This window comes from Aquarana catesbeiana, linkage group LG01 (assembly GCF_042186555.1).
Source record: "Aquarana catesbeiana isolate 2022-GZ linkage group LG01, ASM4218655v1, whole genome shotgun sequence".
NCBI lineage: Eukaryota > Metazoa > Chordata > Amphibia > Anura > Ranidae > Aquarana > Aquarana catesbeiana.
This window is the reverse complement of record NC_133324.1, coordinates 758973232-758997964: the sequence shown is the minus strand read 5'-3', so window position 1 is coordinate 758997964 and position 24733 is coordinate 758973232. Positions and strand designations below refer to the sequence as shown.

The 24733-nt window shown below is 39.7% G+C and overlaps 1 protein-coding gene across 3 annotated transcripts in view; it reads left to right on the top strand.

The window, feature by feature from the left end:
* NPY1R (neuropeptide Y receptor Y1) overlaps positions 1-24733 on the top strand; it is a 149513-nt gene that overhangs the window by 2527 nt on the left and 122253 nt on the right. Inside the window, exon 2 of one of the 3 annotated variants that reach the window (XM_073606041.1) lies at positions 3841-3887. The exons of the other annotated variants lie outside the window; for them this stretch is intronic. The gene's annotated coding sequence lies outside the window, so the exon portion shown is untranslated. The remainder of the gene's footprint in view (positions 1-3840; positions 3888-24733) is intronic. 3 annotated transcript variants of the gene reach the window in all.

Sequence of the window (24733 nt, the reverse complement as noted above, 5' to 3'; positions counted from 1 at the left end):
TAACATAATTTATACCACATGTCACTTTTGCATTGCTACTAATGATGGCCAGCTTTGACAAGTGGCTGTGTAGTATCAAAGGCAGAAGTTAATTTGACAAAAGGGTCCATGTATGTGATTATTAATACACATACATCTAAACATAATGACAGTACAGCTCCAGACATGGTAATGTGGTTATGTTGACATTACACAGGTAGCATTTTATTAGCTATAGATGTTTATGACTCAGCCAGTTTATACATGTTTATATAAGCTAACATGCAAATCAACTTTTTAGCAATGCAGAGGTAGTTTATATGCATGTTTTATTGTTCCTTTTCATTACCTTCAACTTGATCATTCCATTCCAGTTCAAGCTTCTCAATTTACTAGCTACCCACTTTAAGCATTTGTTCTTTTGCTCTTATCGTCAGCGCTGTAATTAAGGACAAGTCTGTTTTAATAATCCGTCTATTGTTTATTAGTTCATTATGGATAAATGATAGGGAGAAGATAGCACTGGATGAAATGGGTCTTAATAGAATTAAACATTTTCTGCTCAGTAGAGTCAAGCATAATTTACTTATATTGCCTCCATTTATATTTGCTATCTATACCTATTTTAGTAGAGTTTACATAAAGCTAAAGTCACCTTATACATTAGGTTGGTTTTAACATGTGGATATGTTCTCAACGTCTCACTTTGTAAAGGAAAGATATAATTTACCTTAAAAAAAATGTAATAGGGAAGATGTAGCCTAGATAAAATCTTGGAATGTTAAGTGATATTTTGTATATTACCATTACCAAATATTTATGCAGACTGGCTATCTCCTGTTCCATTAAAAATAAATATATTGTAAATTAAATTTGCACATTGTCTTGCTTTTAGGTATGTCACTTTAAAGGGAAAAGTACTTATATTCGGTTATAGATAGGATATCATTTGTTTAAAATCCGTAAAGTTTTACTTATAGCAGGTTATGTAGCTTCCAAACTCTTATGTTTATATTGTTAAAGGGAGCTGCAATGAAATAAAGCATTATACTGAAACAGTGCCCCTAGTGGAAAATGTGTTGTTAACATCTGTGGGACATAGCCAAACTTCCGAATATTTCATTGATCTTGCTTAGGTTAATGTGAATGCCTTGAGAAATCTGTTCTAGAGCTAATTAACCACTTCAATACTGGGCACTTATACACCTTCCTGCTCAGACCAATTTTCATCTTTCAGTGCTGTCACACTTTGAATGAAAATTGCGCGGTCATGCTACACTGTACCCAAACTAAATTTTTATCCTTTTGTTCCCACAAATAGAGCTTTCTTTTGGTGGTATTTGATCACCTCTGGGATATTTATTTTGAAAAAAAAATGTTTTTACTTTGTTTCGGTTACAAAACTTTGTAAATAAGTAAGTTTTCTCCTTCACTGATGGGCACTGATGGGCACTGATGAGGCGGCACTGATGGGCACTGATGAGGTGGCACTGATGAGGTGGCATTGATGGGCACTGATGATGGGCACTAATATGCTGCACTGATGGGGCACTGATAGGCGGCACTGATGGGCACTGATAGGTGGCACTGATATGCAGCACTGATGGGTACACATAGGTGGCACTGATGGGCACTGATAGGCAGTACAGATGGGCACTGATAGGCAGCATGGATGGGCACTAATAGGCGGCACGGATGGGCAATGAAAGGTGGCACGGATGGGCATGGATGGGCACTGATAGGTGGCACTGATGTACTGTAATGTATGGTACTGATGGATGCCAATCAGTGCCAAACAATAATGCCTGCCAATCAGTGATGCCCATTGTGGACACTGATTGGCATCCATTGTGGGCACCGATTGGCATCCCTGGTGGTCTAGGGTGGCATACCAGGTGGTGACATCCCTGGTGGTCCTGGTGGTGTCCCTGGTGGTCCAGTGTGGGCATCCTCGGGGGGCTGCACTGATAATCGATCAGCACAGATCCACCTTGTCAGAGGAGCAGCCGATCGGCTCTCCTCTACTCGTGTCTAACAGACGCGACTGAGGAAAAGCCGATCAACAGCTCTTCTTGTTTACATTGTGATCAGCCGTGATTGGATACGGCTGATCATCTGGTAAAGAGTCTCCGTCAGAGACTCTTTACCTAGATCGGAGTTGTGGTGTGTCAGACTAACACACCGCAGCAACGATCACCCCCAGGGCTTAATATCCTGGCGACATCATATGATGCCCAGTCAGGATATTGAAACCACTTTGCCGCCGTCATTTTGCTATATGGTGGGTGGCAAGTGGTTAAAGTGTCTTTGATTTATTAGTTTATATTTTAAATGAGTAGCCCATGTGAGAATATGCACTTAGTTACTAGTTGCTGTTATGTATTCAGAGTTGAATGGTAACCAAGCAAGGTTTTAACTGAATGGTTCATTTGCAAGGTATTTATATATTAACATATTATCCACATATTAGTCATGCATTTTATATTTATTTTTCATCTGTTTCAGTGTGAAAATGGATTAAGCAAACCTACATTTTTATAAAAGATAGACTGTTAGTTCTTTTGACCCACTTCCCAAAAGTAAGGAATTTAAGATCCAGATAATTGTTGTTAATTTGTAGTGACAATGTTGTTGTTGCTTATGAACTTAGTACCTAGCAGTACTGTAGAGTGCTCTTGTTTTACTAACATTTAGCACAATTTCTACTTCCATTGGGAATCTCCTCTTAACCAATGTGGGCTTGAAGGCATGGACAGGGAAGCACCGATCACTATACCTACTCAACACTTACTCAATACAATATAGATACAGCCTGTTGTGTAACTGTGCACTATATGGGAGGACAGAATGTACTGTATATGATATTTTTACCTTCTGTCAAGATATTCTAGGCTAAATGTTGGAAATCCTTTTTGCTCAACACCAGCCACATTATACCATAGGTATGGCATAATATGACAACTATACCTCAACCAAGGCAAAATCCGCCCAGCATACTTCAATCATGGTATAACCTGCCTAGCATTCCTCAACCAATATATAATCAAACCATCATACGTGAATGCCCAGAATACCTGAACAACAAGCAGATCGGCACAGTATACCTCATCTACAGCATGACCTGCCCATTATAGCGCGACCACAGTATAATTTGTCCATCATACCTCTAATACAACGTAATCTTTCTGGTATACTTCAACTACAGTATCTGTTCAACACAACTCAACCGCAGCATAATCTGCCCAGTATACTTCTTCCATGGCATAGTCTGTTCAGCATTCATGAACTACAGCATCATATGGCCATCATAACCCAGCCACAACATAATCTGTACACCAGACTTCAATCACAACATAATCTGTACACTAGACTTCAATCACAACATAATCGGGCCATGAAAACACAACCATGGCATTATGTGCCTGGCATATACAGTATCAGCCATAATACCATCTGTCCAGCAAACATCGACCATGTCATTATTTGACTACCATACCAGAAACATGACATTATCTGACCAATATTCCCAGAGTTAAAATAGCTATTCTAAAATAGGTTAAATTTAACACAACACTCAAAATTAGAATGAAAATGAATAGCCAATGAAAAGAGAGAATTCCTCTGTAGCACCTTGTTTTCCATTAGAAGCCCTCAATCTGATTACCAACTTCATTGAATCCACTTCTTCAGAGCCTAGGTCATTCTGCACCCACCTCAGCCTGTGATTTGGGAGTGATGGAAGAAGCAGCACAGTAATGAGCTCATCTCTTTATCACTTTGCTTACTCTTCCTAGTAGCTTGCTTCCTGTCAGCACATGAACCAACTGGTTCTTTTTACTACTTCTTTCTCTTACATTTCAGGTCTTCTATATAGGGACTGCAAAAAGCTGATACCAGGTCAAGTGCAGGTATTTACACTGCTTGCTTTAAGCAAAATGAATGTAAATGTGCATTAATGGTTACAGGGCTGCATTAATTACCTGGAGATGTTTGCATAATGATATGACTGTGGCTGCCATACAGTATTTCTATTTTATTCTAAATAGAAAGCCAAAGTTTAAAGATATGTGTGTACACTATTTCCCTTCCACTGATTGCATATAGCAAAGGATTAAAATGACACACAATACAGAAACTGAAAACCTCACATTTCTTTGCAGAGATGAGAATATTTGAAATGACAGAAATAACAGCTAACCAAAAAGCCTGGCATTGTGTTAAAAACAAGGTTAAAATTGGAAGAGCATGTTATGTACAGACAGCAGAGTTCAGAAGTGCACTACAAACATAGTTCAAAGTCCAGGCGTGTAGAGTTCAGGAATGTAGACAGTACAGAGTTCAGGAATGCAGAGTTCAGGATTGTGCTATGTACAGAGTGCAGGGTTCAGGAGTGCACCATATACATATTGTAGGATTCAGGAGTGCACTACATACAGGGTCCAGGGTTCAAGATTGGACTGCTTACAGAGTACAGGGTTCAGAAGTGCACTACATAAAGAGCGCAGAGTTCATGAGTGCAGAGTTCAGGAACATGTTTTGTACAGACAGCAGGGTTCCGAAGTGCACTACATAAAGAGTGCTGGAGATATATAGAGAGCTCAGGATTGCACTATGTACAGAGTGCAGGGTTCAGAAGTGCAGTACATACAGAGTGCAGGGTTCAGGAGTGCACTACCTACAGAGTGCAAGGTTCAGGACTGGACTGTTTACAGAGTGCAGGGTTCAGGACTGCCCTGCTTACAGAGTACAGGATTCAGAAGTGCACTACGTACACAGTGCAGTGTTCAGGACTGCGCTTCATACAGAGTGCAGAGTTAAGAAGGGCACTATATACAGAGTGTAGAGTTCAGGAGTGCGCTATGTACAGAGTGCAGGGTTCAGGAGTACCCTGCATACAGAGTACAGGGTTCAGGAGTGCATATCTCACTGGCCGCGTTTACAACCAAAAATGACTCCCCCTTACCCCCAAATCCTCCTTCTTCCCCAGTACAGAGCTCTCCTTCTACCCCCAAATCTCCCTCATGACAGTACGTGATAGAGAACATCTGCTGCAGAAAACCTCAGTAGAAGAGTGCAGGCTGCTGGGTGGGCACAGGCTTTAGGTGCTGCTGCAACAAGAATAGCATGGCTGAGTGCATGGAGAGTTCAGTGGAACCACCATGTTCTGCCTGGAAAAATCCCTGTGTGTGTGTGTATATAACTATGTAAACGTTTTAAGCAGGTGTGAAAAAATGCCATGAAGTAAAAATGTTAAAGTATAAAATATATATTTCAATTGTTTATTTTTATCAGTTTACAAAATGCAAAGTGAGCAAACAGAAGAAAAATCAAAATCAAATCAATATTTGGTGTGACTACCTTTTGGCTTCAAACCATGATCAGTTTTTACACTTGCACACTTTGTACACTTGCACAAAGAAAGGGATTTTGTAGGATTAGAGTCAGGTGTATGAATATTCAATTATACCAAGAAGGTGCCAATGATCATCAATTTCATATGTAGGTTAAAACACAGTCATTAACTGAAACAGAAACAGCTGTGTAGGAGGTTGAAAACTGGGTGAAGAACATTTAAACTCTACCACTAAGGTGGGGTTGTGAAAGACAGTTCATGTCACAAGTCATACACCACGGCACCAGTAACAAAACACAAGGCAGTTATACTGTATCAGCAAGGACATCAGAAAATGTCCAGCAAGGCCATCAACACAGGACTTATGGAAGAGTCTGGCCAGAAATGATCTTCATGGAAGAATTGTGGCCAAAAAGCAATACCTCTGATGTGGAAGCAAGGCTAAGCAACTCAACTATGCATGTAAACTTAGAAACTGGAGTGCAGAAAAAGGGGAGCAGGTGCTCTAGATTGCTCAGTCAAAATGTGAAAAATATGGCTGTAGTAGGAGGCAGCTTGTTCGCTGAAGGGCTGGAGAGCAGTGCAGTAATGAGTGTCTGCATGCAGGCAACAGTGAAGCATAGTGGAGGTCCCCTGCAAGTTTGAGGCTGCATTTCTGCAAATGGAGTTGGCGGTTTGGTAAGGATCAATGTTGTCCTCAATGCTGAGAAACACAGGCAAGATACTTATCCATCATGCCATACCATCAGGGAGACGTGTGATTGGCCCCAAATATATTCCGCAGCAGGACAATGACCCCAAGCATACAGCCAATGTCATTAAGAGCTATCTTCAGCATAAAGAAGAACAAGGAGCCCTGGAAATTATGGTGTAGCCCCCATTGAGCCCTAATCTCAATATCATTGAGTTTGTCTGAGATTACAAGAAGAGACAGAATGATTTGAGGCAGCCTACATCCACAGAAGATCTATGGTTAGTTTTCTAAGATTTTTGGAACGACCTACCTGCCTATTCCTTTAAAAACTGTGTGCAAGTGTATCTAGAAGAATTGATGCTGGTTTGAAGACAGAGGGTAGTCACACCAAATTACCAAATAATTATTTAATTTGGATTTCTTTCTGTTCATTTACCTTTCATTTTCTTAAATTATAAAAATATACTATTGATACTTCTATTTCTGAAAACATTCTTAATTTACAGCATTTTTCAACACCTGCCTAAAACACAGTGATATATACTGTATATATACACACACACACACATATATATATATATATATATATATATATATATATATATATATATATATATATATATACATTAACTCACAAAAGTGAGTACACCCCTCACATTTTTGTAAATATTTTATTATATCTTTTCATGTGACAACACTGAAGAAATTACACTTTGCTACAATGTAAAGTAGTGAGTGTACAGCCACCATTATTTTTCAGCACTGCCCTAACCCTCTTGGGCATGGAGTTCACCCGAGCTTCACAGGTTGCCACTGGAGTCTTCCTCCACTCTCCATGAGGACATCATGGAGCTGGTGAATGTTAGAGACCTTGTGCTCCTCCACCTTCCAATTGAGGATGCCCCACAGATGCTCAATAGGGTTTAGGTCTGGAGACATGCTTGGCCAGTCCATCACCTTTACTCCCAGCTTCTTTAGCAAGGCAGTGATAGTCTTGGTGGTGTGTTTGGGGTCATTATCATGTTGTGAATACTGCTCTGCAGCCCAGTCTCCGAAGGCAGGGGATCATGCTCAGCTTCAGAATGTCACAGTACATGTTGGCATTCATGGTTCTCTCAATCAACTGTAGCTCCCCAGTGCTGGCAGCACTCTTGCAGCCCCAGACCATGACACTCCCACCACCATGCTTGACTGTAGGCAAGATATACTTGTCTTTGTACTCCTCACCTGGTTGCTGCCACATACGCTTGACACTATCTGAACCAAATAGGTTTATCTTGGTCTCATCAGACCACAGGACAAGGTTCCAGTAATCCATGACCTAAGTCTACTTGTCTTCCGTAAACTGTTTGTAGGCTTTCTTGGGCATCATCTTTAGAAGAGGCTTCCTTCTGGGATGACAGCCATACAGACCAATTTGATGCAGTGTGTGGCGTATGGTCTGAGCACTGACAGGCTGACCCCCCACCCCTTCAACCTCTGCAGCAATTCTGGCAGCACTCATACATCTATTTCCCAAAAACAACCTCTGGATATGATGCTGAGCATGTGCACTCAACTTCTTTGGTCGACCATGACCAGGCCTGCTCTGAGTCAAACCTGTCCTGTTAAACCACTGTATGGTCTTGGCCAGCTACTGCAGCTCAGTTTAAGGGTCTTGACAATCTTCTTAAAGCCTAGGCCATCTTTATGCAGAGCAACAATTCTTTCTTTCAGATCCCCAGAGAGTTCTTTGCCATGAGGTGCCATATTGAACTTCCAGTGACCAGTATGAGAGAGTGATAGCGATAGCACCAAATTTAACACACCTGCTCCCCATTTCACACTTGAAACCTTGTAACACTAACGAGTCACATGACACCGGGAGGGAAAATGGCTAATTGGGCCCAATTTGGACATTTTCAGTTAGGGGTGTACTTACTCTTGTTGCCAGTGGTTTAGACATTAATGGCTGTGTTTTGAGTTATTTTGAATGGACAGCAAATTTACACTGTTATACAAGCTGTACACTCACTACTTTATATTGTAGCAAAGTGTAATTTCTTCAGTGTTGTCACATGAAAAGATATAATACAATATTTACAAAAATGTGAGGGGTGTACTCACTTTTGTGAGATAATGTATATATATATATATATATATATATATATATATATATATATATATATACATATAATTGTACAGCAGTCAACCTTTTTACATGTATAGCAATAATGTACAAAGCACAGTAAGCCAAAGCAATAAACAACATTTTGATTTATTGTAATAAGATGCTTTAAAACTAAACTCTGTTTTTTTTTAGTTTTGGATACAGTGGGAAGTTAAAATTTCCATCCCTTTTTTTACATTTCTGACACTATTGGAGAGATATCTAATTCCTTCCTGCTCTGATACCCCAATACAGACACAGTCAGCTGAAATAATCCAAGAGTTTCTAACCCTTCCCAGCTCTAGTTCTATACAAAGAAAAATAAAAAGTTTTGGCTTGAGTTGGGCTTTAAAAGATTATTTCAGGCTGTGCATTCTATGGGTTACTGTTTTTTGCACACTATGGCTCATTGTTTGGATAGCCAAGTAAATACACATGAAAAACATTATGCTAACAAATGCATGAGTACATATAAACAATAAAAAACAGAAGGCCTGGTTTGCAGTCTCCATTGTAATTCATCCCAAAGGTGTTCTATCGGATTGAGGTCAGGACTCTGTGCAGGCCGGTCAAGTTCCTCCACCCCAAACTCGCTCATCCATGTCTTTATGGATCTTGCTTTGTGCACTGGTCCAAATCATATGGTGGAGGGGGTATTATGGTGTGGGGTTGTTTTTCAGGGGTTGGGCTTGGCCCCTTAGTTCCAGTGAAGGGAACTCTTAAGGCATCAGCATACCAAGACATTTTGGACAATTTCATGCTCCCAACTTTGTGGGAACAGTTTGGGGGTGGCCCCTTCTTGTTCCAACATGACTGCGCACCAGTGCACAAAGCAAGGTCCATAAAGACATGGATGAGCAAGCTTGGGGTAGAGGAAGTTGACTGACCGGCACAGAGTCTTAACCGCAATAGAAACCCTTTGTGATTAATTAGAGCGAGACCGTAAGCCAGGCCTTCTTGTCCACATCAGTGCCTGACCTCACAAATGCATTTCTGAAAGAATGGTTAAACATTCCCATAGACACACTCCTAAACCTTGTAGACAGTCTTCCCAGAAGAGTTGAAGCCGTTATAGCTGTAAAGGGTGGACCAACTCAATATTGCACCCTACAGACTTATGGGGCGTACACATGGTCGGACTTTTCGTCTACAAAAGTCCAACGGACGCCGACGGACTAAAGCTGGCTGGTAATCCGATCGTGTGTGGGCTTCTCCGGACTTTTAGCAGACTTTTTCAGCCTCAAATCCGACGGACTTTAGATTTGAAACATGCTTCAAATCTTTACGTCGTAACTACGACGGACCCCGAAATCCGCTCGTCTGTGTGCTAGTCCGATGGACAAAAACCCACGCTAGGGCAGCTATTGGCTACTGGCTATGAACTTCCTTATTTTAGTCCGGTGTACGTCATCACGTACGAATCCGTCGGACTTTTGTGTGGTCGTGTGTAGGCAAGTCCGTTCGTTAGAAAGTCTGCTGCAAGTCCGCCGAAAGTCCGCCGGAAGTCTGTCGGACAGGCTGTCGGACTTTTGTAGACGAAAAGTCCGACCGTGTGTACGCCCCATAAGACTGGGATGCCATTAAAGTTCATGCGCATGTAAATGTAGGTGTCCCAATACTTTTGGTAATACAGTATATATATATATATATATATATATATATATATATATATATATATATATATATCCCAGTATCAATTGTTCCTTATATTTGTACCTAGCCAATTTGATATATTAATGTGACAAATTTGTTTTTGTCATTAAAGAAGAAGTTTGTGCTGCAACCTGTTTACATTTTGCCTATATGAATTGTGGAATTGTTGCACTGATCCCTATTGCAAGCACTACAATTTTAGGTGTGTTTCTATCTTCCTTTCTATTAGCAAAAAAATATATACAGTATATAAGTGCAAACAGTATAAATAATTTCTTATACTTGTAGTACAAATGGAGGTCAGCTTAAGAATACCTTCTAGGAAGAAACCTGTTAACATTCTGTACTGAACATGTAGCTAAATATATATAGCTGTAAAAAAAAAAAATGCTATAACTTTCACTTAATTCTTATTTCACCTCATTCCCAACACATTGTCGGCCAACGAACAATTAAATGGTGGTGTTCTTTTAATCCCATTTGTCTCTCCCATTAAAACAGAATGAGTCATTCATTAAAAAGCCACGCTTTTTCACATCCCGGTGGTTTGTACTGTACAGACGTTTTATTTCTCCAAAACAGCAGGAGGCTGGTTAGTATAGATGTTTTGGATTAAACAGTAAAGAGATTATAAAGGCTTCCAGCGGAAGATTCAGATGGAAATGATGGTCACAGTGGACACACACACACACATACTTGCCAAGTTAGATTGCTGACGTTTGTTCAGCTGACACTGAGACAGAGGTTCAGAAAAGGACCAAAAGCTCATGTAATATCATAGCCTATATTATATCACTTACTTTTCCGAGCAAGTGCATGCAAAATGTGTTCCCCGCTGCAAGTAACTGACAGCACTTTTACTTGAAAGGGAAAGTCCAATTACATTTTACTTGCTTTGATCACTCTCCATAGGCCTTCTTGGAATAATCATTTCAAATCTTCCAGTCCTCTAGAAAAATTAATTTGCAGTGTTACATAAATTAATTATTTGCATTGTAGTACTATACACACTTGCCTTGCATGGTAGAGCAAATCAAATGCCTAGCAAATATACTTTATTAATTGTGATCTGTAATAGAAAAATGAAATTAAACATACAAATCTTTCCTAAGTGTGGCTAGAAACTGATAAATTAAATTAATGTTTTTGGAACGTTGGCAGTTGACAAAGGGCTTATAATGTTACTTGGATTTTGGCATGGCATTCATTGGGGATCGGAGGATGTTTGAAAGTGTTATTAGCTGTTTTTCTCTGCTTATCGAGCAAAAAAATTGGCCACTATTCTACTGCTGGATCCTGTTGAAGTAATAGATTGCCCATCATGCACAGAATGGGGAGTGAACAAAACAGGAGCAACGGGTAAAACCACTTACAAAAAATATGGGTAAAATGAATGCATATATTGGTCATTGGCACAACTATACCCATAGCAGCACATGCAGCTGCTATGAGGGCCTGGAGGATAGATGGAGGCCCCATTAGGGAGGTTTTTGGTGCAAGTTAAACATGGAAAATGTATCTCCATCTAAAATGAAAACAGATCCAATTCCTTCTCATTAAAGGTTAAAGAAGCTACTGTTGATGTTGGTACTGACTGCTATGAAATGTCCAGTCTAGTAGAGCTGGTATGTGGTGCACAGGAGAAGTCCTCAGGATCATGGCTAGTCACAGATTCCTCTTTCTTTTGGTGCAGTAATCAGCTATTGTTCAGATGTCTTAGCAGTGTAATTTTTTTTGTCCTCAGAACTTCTGTTGAAACCCCTGACCCTCTGAAACTGTGGTATGGCTTCTTTGAATGGAGCAGCTGGGTGGAAAGGGTATTATATAGTTACATATTAGGTGAGGTTGAAAAAAGACACAAGTCCATCAAGTCCAACCTATGTGTGTGATTATATGTCAGTATTACATTGTATACCCCTGTATATTGTGGTCGTTAAGGTGCTTATCTAATAGTTTTTTTAAACTATTTATGCCCCCCGCTGAGACCACTGCCTGTGGAAGGGAATTCCACATCCTTGCCACTCTTACAGTAAAGAACCCTCTACGCAGTTTAAGGTTAAACCTCCTTTCTTCTCATTTTAATGAGTGGCCACGTGTCTTGTTAAACTCCCTTCCGCAAAAAAGTTTTATCCCTATTGTGGGGTCATCAGTATGCTATTTGTAAATTGAAATCATATCCCCTCTCAAGCGTCTCTTCTCCAGAGAACAATTTTAGTGCTCGCAACCTTTCTTTATAACTAATATCCTCCAGACCCTTTATTAGCTTTGTTGCTCTTCTTTGTACTCGCTCCATTTCCAGTACATCCTTCCTGAGGACTGGTGCCCAGAACTGGAGAGCATACTCCAGGTGTGGCCGGACCAGAGTCTTGTAGAGTGGGAGAATTATCGCTTAATCCCTGATAGGCATAGACATCTCTTGATGAGAGCCTGTGATAGCCCCTTAGCTGTATTAACTAAAAGATTACAGCATTGAGGCTGGGGGGGCATGGACAGAGGGGATTTTATACTAAAAGTAGAGGCATCAGCACAAGGGACACATCTTACTGACTGTAAGTTATATCCCTTGTGCGATTTTTCTGTTTTTATTTTGGCTGCATTTAGGTTTTAACTTTATTTAGGTTTTGAGAATATGTTAAAGTGGTTGTAAACCCTTACAAACCACTTTTTGCTACAGGTAAGGCTATAATAAGGCTTACCTGTAGCTACCCCGGATATCTCCTAAACCGTGTATCTGCATGTGCCGACATCATCGGCACATGCACACTGAGGCAAACAGCACGTATGTGAGTGTGCCATTACCGGCAGCTACCCGCAGGAGTGACATCATCGCGGCTCTGGCCAATCACAGCGCCGGAACCGCGATACCCAGAAGTAACTCTGGGGAGAAATGACGATGGCCGGTGCTGTGTACGGGCACTGCAGCGGGGGCTTTGATCTCAGGTTAGTACTACATAATGAGCTAGTATGCTATGCATACTAGCTCATTATGCCTTTGTCTTGCATGTCTTTTTTTTTTCATGTGGATTTACAACCACTTTAACAATGTTAGCTGCTAACATAGTGGATGGATTGTGAGTTAATATAATAAAGTTAATATAAAGTCTACCTGGTTTCAACTAATTTAATGGAATTAAAAGAGATTTTTTTTTTTCTGGCGGTGTTCAAACAGACAAAACTGTTGAAACTTATAGGATTTGTTTGCTTGCTATATAATGAGACAGTTTAAATACTCTACTGCTACACACAAAATATTACTTTTAAGTCTTAAAGGGTTAATCTGGGTGTTAAGAGCATCCAATTTAAAACATAATGCTTATTCTTAAAAAGAAGAAAAAAAAAAACTAAAACAGTTTTTACTAGGAACATTATCCTGGTTATCGTCAGGGTCATTTTTCCTCCTCCACCATCTGCAGTAGATCATTTGTATTCTACATTTAGCAGTTCATCCTGAAGTCTGGATATCGTTGTGAAGTATTTGCTGTTGCTCAAAAGAGTCATTACAGAATACTGATGTTCCCACAGCAGCTTGCTGAGATTTTTACAAAATAAAGTTGTATCTGTAATAACTGTATACCAGGCATGTATATCTATGTTGATGTCCACATCTGCTATTCCATGGAGACATTAGGGACGCATAAGAGGTGAAGTAATGTCTCCTGTTAGGATAACACATAAAATCAAATTTCCAAATGCTTCTAGAAAAACACTTATTAAATGTACCAATTCTGATTCTATACTGCTTTCATACAAAGAAAAATAATATTTTGCCAGAAAAACTGTTTGGATCTGCTTGTTGGTCATGAAAAAGACTGGTTTGTAATCTTGGTAGCAATCTGTAATATAACACTCCCAGGTTTCACTTATGTAGTTATAAACCTGTGCTATTATATCTTGCTCTGGACATACACATGAGAGATAAAATGTAAAACATCTACACTTGATTGACAGGGTTGGAATTACTATCAGTCAGCTGCTTTACCAGTAGCTTAGACGCTATTATCAATTAACAATACAGTACTGATCATCTTGCTTTACAGCATGGGTACTCAACCTGTGGCCCTCCAGCTGTTGAGGAACTACAATTCCCATCATGCCTCTGCCTTTGGAAGTCATGCTTGTAACTGTCAGCGGCTTGCAATGCCTCATGGGGCTTGTAATTCTGCAACAGCTGGAGGGCCACAGGTTGACCACCCATGCTTTACAGGTTAGGAAGCGCTGCAGATTTGGAACTCTATGGAAGCCTACCTACAACTACTCAGAGGAGGCTTATAGCAACTCATTGCTGATCAGCAGTAGTGGGACAAATGTTGAAATTTTCTTTTTACCTAAAAGATTAAAAAATCATTAAGCTTTTCAGTCTATACAGGGGATGTAGAATATCTGCCAAACACTTCAGTTTTTAATCTAGGTAAAGCTCTCTGGGACATCGCACTGTTCACATTTGATTTGTAGCCAGTAATCTAGTGTTCTAGGAACATCAGAACAGAAAAGAGAGACAAAACCCCAACTAAAGAGCACAATCCTCATAATTCATAGGCAATTTTTATTAAGGTATGGAAGAGGAGTGATAGATACTGCAGTGAACTGATGTATTTGAATTGTGATGATTAATGTTAAAATAAACTTTATTAAATGCATTTAAATGAAAAAATACAGCAAAAGAACAAAAAATAAAATGGGTTGTTAACTATGTGTCAGAGAGAGCAGTCTCAATTTGTTTGCCTGGGAATAAGCGTTCACCGGTAATTGCAGTATCTAACATGCTCTTCATATTGCAAAGTTTGATGGATATATGAATTATGAATATTGTTCTTAGAGACTCTCACTTTTCCTATTTTGTTAGTTGATGTTAAACCTTTTAGTAATACTCTCTAAACTAAGGCTTTTGCTTTAAATCTTTGATCATACTGTAAATATTAATGATCAGCATTGTTTATGGATTACCAATTAATGAGTCATAAAATGCATAGGCCAAGTAATCTTAATGAATATTTAAAGCCAAGACTCTTTCCTCATTCTATCAAAAAAAAAAATAGATACACTTTAAGGGTCAACCCAATCTTTAGACTTTTTATTGTAAGCAGCAGGGTTGCTATATTTTATTGCGGAAGGGGTTTGTATGTCTTGAACCCCTTTTGTCTTTGTCACCAGTTTCTCTAGAGTTTATATAGCTACTTAAAAGGAAGCACTATTTTCTATATCCACTTGGGGACCACCCAGAATGCACTGGGGAAGGGCGGTCCGCACAGGTACTGGTATGTCACTGCCTGTTTCTGGGTTTAGGGTACATGCATGCCCACCCCCCGCTGACATCCACTGTGATTGACAATCAACACAGGGCTCTGCACAGAGAGAAAAATCTCTCTGTTTCTTATCCCTGAAAAGCGGGATAAGAAACAAAATGTTCTTTAGTAAAAATCTGCACGCATTGCACATTGTTAGGCACATATTTAACCCCTTGATTACCCTAAATGTTAACCCCTTCCCAGCCAGTATCATTAGTACAGTGACAGTGTATAGTATTAGCACTGATCACTGTATTAGTGTCACTGGTGATGTCAGTGGCAGTTAGTCAGTTCCCACTCAGTGGCAGTTAGTGTCAGATTTCCCTTTGCACAATCGCAGTCCCATTATAAATCGCTGATCACCTCCATTAGTTGTATAAAAATAATGAATTAATTAAAATTACAGTATATATACCATAGTTTGTAGATGCTATAACTTTCACGCAAACCAATCAATATACACTTATTGTGATTTTTGTTTTATCAAAGACATGTAGCAGAATATATTTTGGCTTAAGTTTATGAAGAACTTTGATTTTTTTTATTTTGGTTTTGGATATGTTTTATAGCAAAAAGTAAAAAATATTGTGTTATATATATATGAATAACCATGTAATTAGTCAAAAACCTATGTAAATAACCACAGAGTGCTTCCCTGCATGCAACTTGCAATATAGACCAATATTTATAAACGTGCTGAGATTACAAATTAATTATAAACCAAAGTCCATTCAGATGAAAAACAATATATAGTAATAGTGCTCAGTCCCAATTACATGTGCAATAGTGCAATCTTCCACATACAATAAGGTGCCTTGTGCTTTTCTTCATATAATAGTATGTTCCACTCCAGTGCCACCACGTGAATGATATGGGTCCCCACTTACCAGATGTAGTTGACCCTCTTGTCATATGACAAAGAGGAGTCAAAAATCCCTTTGGTGGTCTCTCACTGACCTGGGGTTTCATCAGGTATTTACCAATATCCTTTTTCCTGCAGTAGTCTCTCGTAGCAAGTAGAGTAGTTTTATGGAGAAGAAAGAGAGATGGCGGGGCCTCTCATCACGTAAAATGTTTCCAATTGAATAAAAAAATTGTCAGAAAATGGTTAAATACAGCAAAATGATGTAACAAGTAAAAACAAGGGCATCCCTTTAGAGAGCTGAAGCCGCGGCCTCTAGACTCCAGCGTGTGTTCCAGCTGTATGTGAGTCTACACACCGCGCTTTTTTAAATTGACGCGTTTCATCGCCACGTAACATCTTCAGAAGTCCACGACTTCCGAAGACGTTACGTAGTGATGAAACGCATCACCTGCCCACTTCTGCGCTCTTCAATCAAAAAACTCATATTATTATTATTGTCCCACAATGCATCATACTCTGTGAATGGGCACAAGAGATCCTATTAATCAATTGCTCCTCCTCCATTCACAGATTACAATGCATTGTGAGACATATTAGTCCAAAACCTGTGAATGGAGGATAGGGCAGTGGGCACTCAGCAGCAGAAGATAGCTGTGGACAGCATTCGGTGTTTGTGAAGTAGACAAAACCAGTAAGATTCTTCTCAGAAGCAGCCATCTGCAAGTAATGGGATAAAAACAGTTATACATAACTATTGTTTATGGGCTCTATCCCCCCCCCATGAAAAAATACTAAACTTCAGCTGTATATTTTGAGTCACTAGCTCAATCGATTTTGCAGATCAGGAAATTTTTTAAGGGTAATTTATACAGCAACAGTAAAGTCTTACCATGGCACCACTGCTTTAAAGCACAGCATTGTACCTTACAAATGTGCCCTCCATTGAGTCCAGAATAAACAAAGCCATATTTATTTTAACCACTTCAGCCCCAGAAGGATTTACCCCCTTTCTGACCAGAGCACTTTTTGCGATTCGGCACTGCGTCGATTTAACTGACAATTGCGCGGTCATGCAACGTTTCAACAAAACAAAATTGACGTCCTTTTTTCCCACAAAGAGAGCTTTCTTTTGGTTGTAATTTATCACCTCTATCGTTTTTATTTTTTGTGCTATAAACAAAAAAAGAGCTACAATTTTGAAAAAAAAAAAGCAATATTTTTAATTTTTTTGCTATAATAAACATCCCCAAAAAATATAAAAAAACTGATTTTTTCCTCAGTTTAGGCCGATATGTATTCTTCTACATATTTTTGGTAAAAAAATTGCAGTAAGCATATATTGGTTGGTTTGCGCAAAAGTTATAGCGTCTACAAAATAGGGGATAGATTTATGGCATTTTTATTTTTAATTTTTATTAGTAATGGCGGCGATATGTGATTTTTATCGTGACTGTGACCTTGTGGTCGACACATTGGACACTTTTGACACTATTTTGGGATGATTGTGATTTATTGTCATTTTATTTGCTATAAAAATGCACTGATTACTGTGTAAATGACTCTGGCAGGGAAGGGGTTAAACACTAGGGGGCAATCAAGGGGTTAAGTGTGTCCTAGGGAGTGATTCTAACTGTGGGGGATGGGCTCACTACAACATGACAGAGATCACTGCTCCCGATGACAGGGAGCAGTAGATCTCTGTCATGTTGCTAGGCAGAACAGGGAAATGCCTTGTTTAGATAGGCATCTCTCCGTTTTGCTGCGCTGTGACACGATCGCAGGAAACTGGCAGACATCGAGTCCGCCGGACCCGCGGGCACGGTCACGCAGTACTCTGTGGGTGCGTGCACGCCCACTAGCCCACAAATTAAAGGGAACATACAGGAATGCCTATTTGCCCACCGCTGCCATTGTGCCAGCGTATATCGGCGTGTGGCAGTCTGCAAGTGGTTAATAAATGGGGAAAAAAAGTGCCAGGAAGAGGGGAGCCCATCACATGATCTGTCAAAGTTATATGACCGCGCTCTTCTACTATCAAGTAGTGTTATGCAGAGAGCACCTCAAAGGGCACTGCACACCCAGATTGCATTTCACAAATACTTCATAAAATGCAGGCTCAGTGAGGAATATGCTGCTGTGAGTATATATTGGTATATGCGCCTTGTTCAAATGAGGCCCTTGTCTAGCTTCTTGTTCTGGGTCAATTGTTCAGACAATTAAAACAAGAACCAATATGACAGTCAGGCGACTTGTATTTGAACTTTCAGAGCTCAGAAACAGCAGCCACCAAGTTTTTCTTTCTTGTAAAAACACTCCAAACATTTACCAAAAACCACATAAATTTCAGGTATAATAATAAACAACAAAGAGTTTTTCTTTTTATGTTTGCTGGATAGATTTACACATGGGACTGTACAACCCCACAAACAACCACTCTGATTCCACCCCACCATCACCAACTGATGAATCATGATAGTAAAGAAAACCATGAAACTAAAGTGTGGAAAATTATAGCCGCGGCCCCTTTATTTGGGTTTTAAAATAAATATAATAACCTTTAACCTTCGTTGTGCCATTTCTTTAAAATTAGAAAAAACAGACCAATATAACCATTAAAACTTTAACCAAACCACCTGCTCAGTCTTTTAGGACTTGAGCACCAAGTAACTGTACTAACCACCAGGTACCACCATAAACACTGTCCACCCACACTTGCAGGGCGACATTACCACACTCAGTCTTTTAGGACTTGAGCACCGAGTAACCGTAACCATAAACTATGTTACACAAGGCTAGTTCTTTTATAGTATAGCATGCAGGTACAGCTGCACGATTGAGCCCATTGTGAGTGAAACATGTTCAAGGGATGCCTGTCTTTCATTTACCTTACATTGAAGTTAAATACAGTATGTGGCTCTACCTGCATCCCATAATACATTTTGGAGCAAGATGTGCTCTATTTCTGCCAGCACCTGAATACAGAGTGTAAACCTGGGAGACTGATACTGCAGGCTTGGAGCAGATCCGATCTGTTATGGTATTTTACATTTTTCTATGGTTGATATACTCTCTGCCTGTGCTGGGGTAGGCTAGCCTATCAGCAGACAAAGACGGGTATCACTCATCCCCAAGGAGTAACAGACGGGCTTCCTCCTGAGTAATTTTTTTCAGTAATGATTTGTGGTGTGTTTGGTGATGAAGCATGCATGTGGCAGCTTGTTTGTTACACAGAGTGCACAGACACATACTGCAGAGCCAGCTACAGATGGATAACTATCTTCCACTTTGATAAAACTCTTAATGGGATTCCAAAGAATTTATGCTACAGCATTATTATTTTAAATGTATTGAACTGTAGCAGAGAAAATAAAGCCGTAGTTGGCTCCACTGGAAAATAAAATGTGTCCTTCATTTTAACAGTGCATATTTTGTGGAGAAAAAAGATTTTAAAGCACTGCTTGACCTGATAAAGATGTTGGGTTATATAAGTTCAAAATACTGAAAATGTGCTTGCATAAATCAAAAATGTGAATATTGAGAGTTAACAATTACATTACACAGCTTTTCTTTTCTTAATTCAAAAACCGTACAAAGTTTATCCAACTAAAATATTGAACACTGTTAAAATATTCCAATTTTTTTATACTGAGTTAAAAAAAAGAAAAACAATTTAAGAAAAAATGTAAGGTTGAGAGATTGTCAGTGAACTGCTGTTTCTTTCTTTTTTTTTTTGTAATGTCCTAGTTTTCACTCCATTTTTTACTATAATTGAATTTTCACCCTTCTCTTCTGCTTGTGCTGGAGAAATTAGCTCCTTGAAATCTGAGCTTTTAGTTCTGAGAACATCACAAATATTCACAATACAGCCAGATATATAATTGGGTCCAGGAAAAATTTAATGATTGAATGAATGTTTCTTTGTCTGCACTGGGCTAATAAAAGAAAATGATCCTTTACTTTTTATGGCATTCAGGGGAATGTGCTGTTTTACTTGACAAATCTGGGATATGAACTGAACTATAGTTGTCTGTCTTTAACATTCCATCTATTTATATCCCATTAAAGTATACCTAAATTATATATTTTTTATTTATTATTATTGGATAGAGTGGATCAGGGACGCGCAGTGAGGTCAGTGGCTGGTGAGGCACTGGCTAGTATCAGACCCAGATACACACAGGTTACATACGCCACGATTGTTAGAGCAAAAGCAATAATTCTAGCACTAGACCTCCTCTGTAACTCTAAACTGTAAAATGTAATCTGTAAAAAAAATTAAAGCATCGCCTCTTAATTTGATTTTTAAGTACTGAAATTTGGAACCATTCCACGAGTGTGCACGATTTTAAAGCGTGACATGTTAGGTATCTATTTACTTGGTGTAACATTATCTTTCACATTATACCAAAAAATCGGGTTATCTTTAGTGTTTCTTTTTTTTTTATATCCATGAATGTTTAAAAAAAAAAAACGCGTTTGAAAAATTGCTGCGCAAATAACATGTAACATAAAAAGTTGCAACGACCACCATTATATATAATGTCTGGGGGTTCTGAGTAATTTTCTAGCAAAAAAATGATGATTATTACATGTAGGAGAGAAGTGTCAGAATTGGCCTGGGTGGCAAGGGGTTAATTATATAAGTATCAAGCAAATAATTATTACATATTGTTTTTCTAAGGTAATTTACTATATTTTCAAAAACTGTACTCAAGCAGGTGGCTTAACGGACAAATTACTGAAGTTTGAAGTTATAACTCAAACCAGTAATTTCACAAAAAATACAGTGCCTTGCAAAAGTATTCACCCCCCATCCCCCCCCCCCCCCCCCGCCTTGGCTTTTTACCTATTTTGTTACATTACAGCCTTTAATTAAATTTTTGGTTTTTTAATCTGAATTATATGTGATGGATCAGAACACAATAATCTAAGTTGGTGAAGTAAAATTAGAAAAATATATACATAAAACTATTTTTCAGAAATAAAAAACTGATAATTGGCATGTGCGTATGTATTCACCCCCTTTGTTATAATGCCCATAAAAAGCTCTGGTGCAACCAATTACCTTCAGAAGTCACATAATTAGTGAAATGATGTCCACCTGTGTACAATCTAAGTGTCACATGATCTGTCATTACATACACACACCTTTTTGAAAGGCCCCAGAGGCTGCAACATCTAAGCAAGAGGCACCACTAACCAAACACTACCATGAAGACCAAGGAACTCTCCAAACAAGTAAGGGGACAATGTTGTTGAGAAGTACAAGTCAGGGTTAGGGTATAAAAAAATGTCCACATCTTTGATGATCCCTAGGAGCACCAGTGAATCTATTATAACCAAATGGAAAAAACATGGCATAACAGCAAATCTGCCAAGATACGGCCACACACCAAAACTCACAGGCCGGGCAAGGAGGGCATTAATCAGAGAGGCAGCACAGAGACCTAAGGTAACCCTGGAGGAGCTGCAGAGTTCCACAGCAGAGACTGGAGTATCTGTACATAGGATGACAATAAGCCGTACGCTCCATAGAGTTGGGCTTTATGGCAGAGTGGCCAGAAGAAAGCCATTACTTTCAGCAAAAAATAAAATGTCTCGTTTTCAGTTTGCGAAAAGGCGGGGAGACTCCCCAAAAGTATGGAGGAAGGTGCTCTGGTCTGATGAGACTAAAATTTTACTTTTTGGCCATCAAAGAAAACGCTGTCTGGTGCAAACCCAACACATCACATCACCCTAAGAACACCATCCCCACAGTGAAATATGGTGGTGGCAGCATAATGCTGTGGGGATGTTTTTCCAGCAGTCAGGACTGGGAAACTGGTTAGAGTTGAGGGAAATATGGATGGTGCTAAATACAGGGATATTCTTGAGCACAACCTGTACCACTCTGTGTGTGATTTGAGGCTAGGGCGGAGGTTCACCTTCCAGCAGGACAATGACCCCAAACACACTGCTAAAGCAACACTTGGGTGGTTTAAGGGGAACATGTAAATGGGTTGGAATGGCCTAGTCAAAGTCCAGACCTCAATCCAATAGAAAATCTGTGGTCAGACCTAAAGATTGCTGTTCACAAGCGCAAACCATTCAACTTGAAGGAGCTGGAGCAGTTTTGCAAGGAGGAATGGGCAAAAATCCCAGTGGTAAGATGTGGCAAACTCATAGAGACTTATCCAAAGTGACTTGGAGCAGTGTTAGCCGCAAAAGGTGGCTCTACAAAGTATTGACTTTAAGGGGTGAATAGTTATGCACATTGGCTTTTTCTGTTATTTTGTCCTATTTGTTGTTTACTTCACAATAAAAAAATAAAAAATCTTCAAAGTTGTGGTCATGTTCTAGAAATTAAATTTTGCAAATCCTCAAACAATCCATGTTAATTCCAGGTTGTAAGGCAACAAAACACGAAAAATGCCAAGGGGGTGAATACTTTTGCAAGGCACTGTAGATAAATAATAACTTATTGTGTTATAACATATAGCATATAAATATATGATTTAGCTCGATTAAAACAGTACCTTTTCAACAGCAACAGATTCTCATTCTCAGTCTTAACTGTGCGAGAAAAACATGGAATTGTGGGTAAATCTTATACCCATAAACCCATGTATTTCCTTGTAGTTAAGAGGGCTGGGCTGGAAGGGAGCATTTGTCCTTGAGACACATGCCCCTTCTCTGACATTGCAGTGAGAGGCATGCCTCCACTGCAGCATTTTTATTGGACAGCTGGGGCTAATGGTACTTTACCATTGGTCCAAGCTGTCCATTGAGCTTAATGCTTCTAACAAGAAGTGAGGAGAGGTACTGTGAGCTCATCCTCTAAGTCTGCTGCAAACAGAGTGTGCCAGCCTGTATTTAAACTGGCCGCTCTGTATGTAGCTTCTGACAGGTTGCCCAAGGAGCCCCGTATCTCCAGAATCATAGGTCATAGGAGCCCCATTTTTTCCAGTTGTGGGGTAGGACTTAGGCTACCTATCCCTCACTTTTGGGGTCTCTGTGATCTCAGGTCGCTGAGCTACGTCCCTCGAAGCTCAATTTTTTTTCTTTTAATCCTCATGGAAGGGGAGCTTCTGCCTCCACCTACCTCCCCTGACTGTATATCTCTCGAGTGGATAGGGATTAAAACACCTGTCAGGTTTAAATTGCTGTCTGTGCCCCTGCTAGGGAGATTCACCCTCTCTATTAGTCCTGTTTACATTGTCAACAAAAGTGAATGTAAAAGGAAATCCCACATTTTTGGGTTGTCCCCAAAACAGAAATAGTGTGGTTACCTTCTAAAGGTGACACTCTTTCTTGCAACCTGTTGACAACCAGGCATTTCAGTACTCTAGAGGGATTTTCTCTCACTTCCTGTTTTGGCAATGAGACAGGAAGTGAAGGAAAATCTCCCCAGTCTGACACAGATTGAAAAACGAAACCTTACAGGGGTGATAACCCTCCTATACTCTAATCTAACATGAAAAAAGAAAAAAGAAAATGTTTTGCCTTTAGTTCTATTTTAAGGCTTTTTACTCTTTTAAATATTTGAGTATGTTAATATGTGTATTAATAAAATAGTAGAAGCCAACTAATGCTTTAGATGCAATATGTAACCCTTTTGCTGCACCCCACTTTTGACCTCAAGTGGCCTGACCATTTTTAAAATGTTTCACTTTTTTAAATAGTAAAAGTTTATTAAACATTTTTAAGTACAAAATACAAAAGAGATACCAATTAGAGTGTACTACAGGACATAATAAAAAGAAAGCACAGTCACTAAAAGGAGACATTATTAACCACGTAAGCCAGGGCAAGCCAAGTATTGCAATGATAGGTAAAAAAAAAAAAAATGGGTAAAAAAATTGCAAAAATGGGTGAGTAAGGTTGGATATTCAGACTATTCTGTGTATCAGGAGAGGGGTTATAGTAAGAAATAGGATAAAGAAAGATAATAAAGCAGATAGATGGCATGCATAAAAAGGGAAAAGAGAGGGGTAAGGGAGAGTAAAAGAAGGCAGAATAGATCATGGGAGGAGTAGCCTCCAAACTCAGTCCATCGAGTAATAAGATTCCACCCATGTAATTCTGACACTATCCATTGCTGCCTCAACCATTATTCAACCAGTTTCTGACTCCATGTCTACTAATCCAGTCCAGTCTGCCTCTATACCTGCTGATCTGACCAAATTTGCCTCCATGCCTGCTAATCCAGTACAATCTGTCTATATGCATGCTGATCTGGCCCAGTCCACCTCCATGCCTGCTGATCTGGCCCAGTCCACCTCCATGCCTTCTGATCTGGCCCAGTCCACCTCCATGCCATCTGATCTGGTCAAGTCTACCTCCATGCCCTATGATCCAGCCCAGTCCCCCTCCATGTCTCCTGATCTGGCCCAGTCCTCCTCCATGCCTTGTAAGTCGGCCCAGTCCCCCTTCATGCCTTCTGATCCAGTCCAGTACGCCTACTGATTCAGCCCAATCTGCCTAAATGACTGCTGATCCAGCCCAGTCCACCCCAATACCTGCTGATTCAGTTCAGTCTGTCCCCTTGCATGCTGATCCAGTCCAGCCTGCCTTAATGCCTGATAACCCAGTCCAGTTTGCCTCCACACTAGTTGCTCTGGTCTAGCCTGCATCGATGCCTCTTGCTCCAGTCCAGGCAATGTCAATCATGCCTGCCAAGTCCATGCCCACTACTCTAGTCTTGCCTTCCTCTGCAGCAACTATGGGTCAGACTACTTCTAACTCGGCCTCAGCTCTGACTTGCCCTTTCATAATA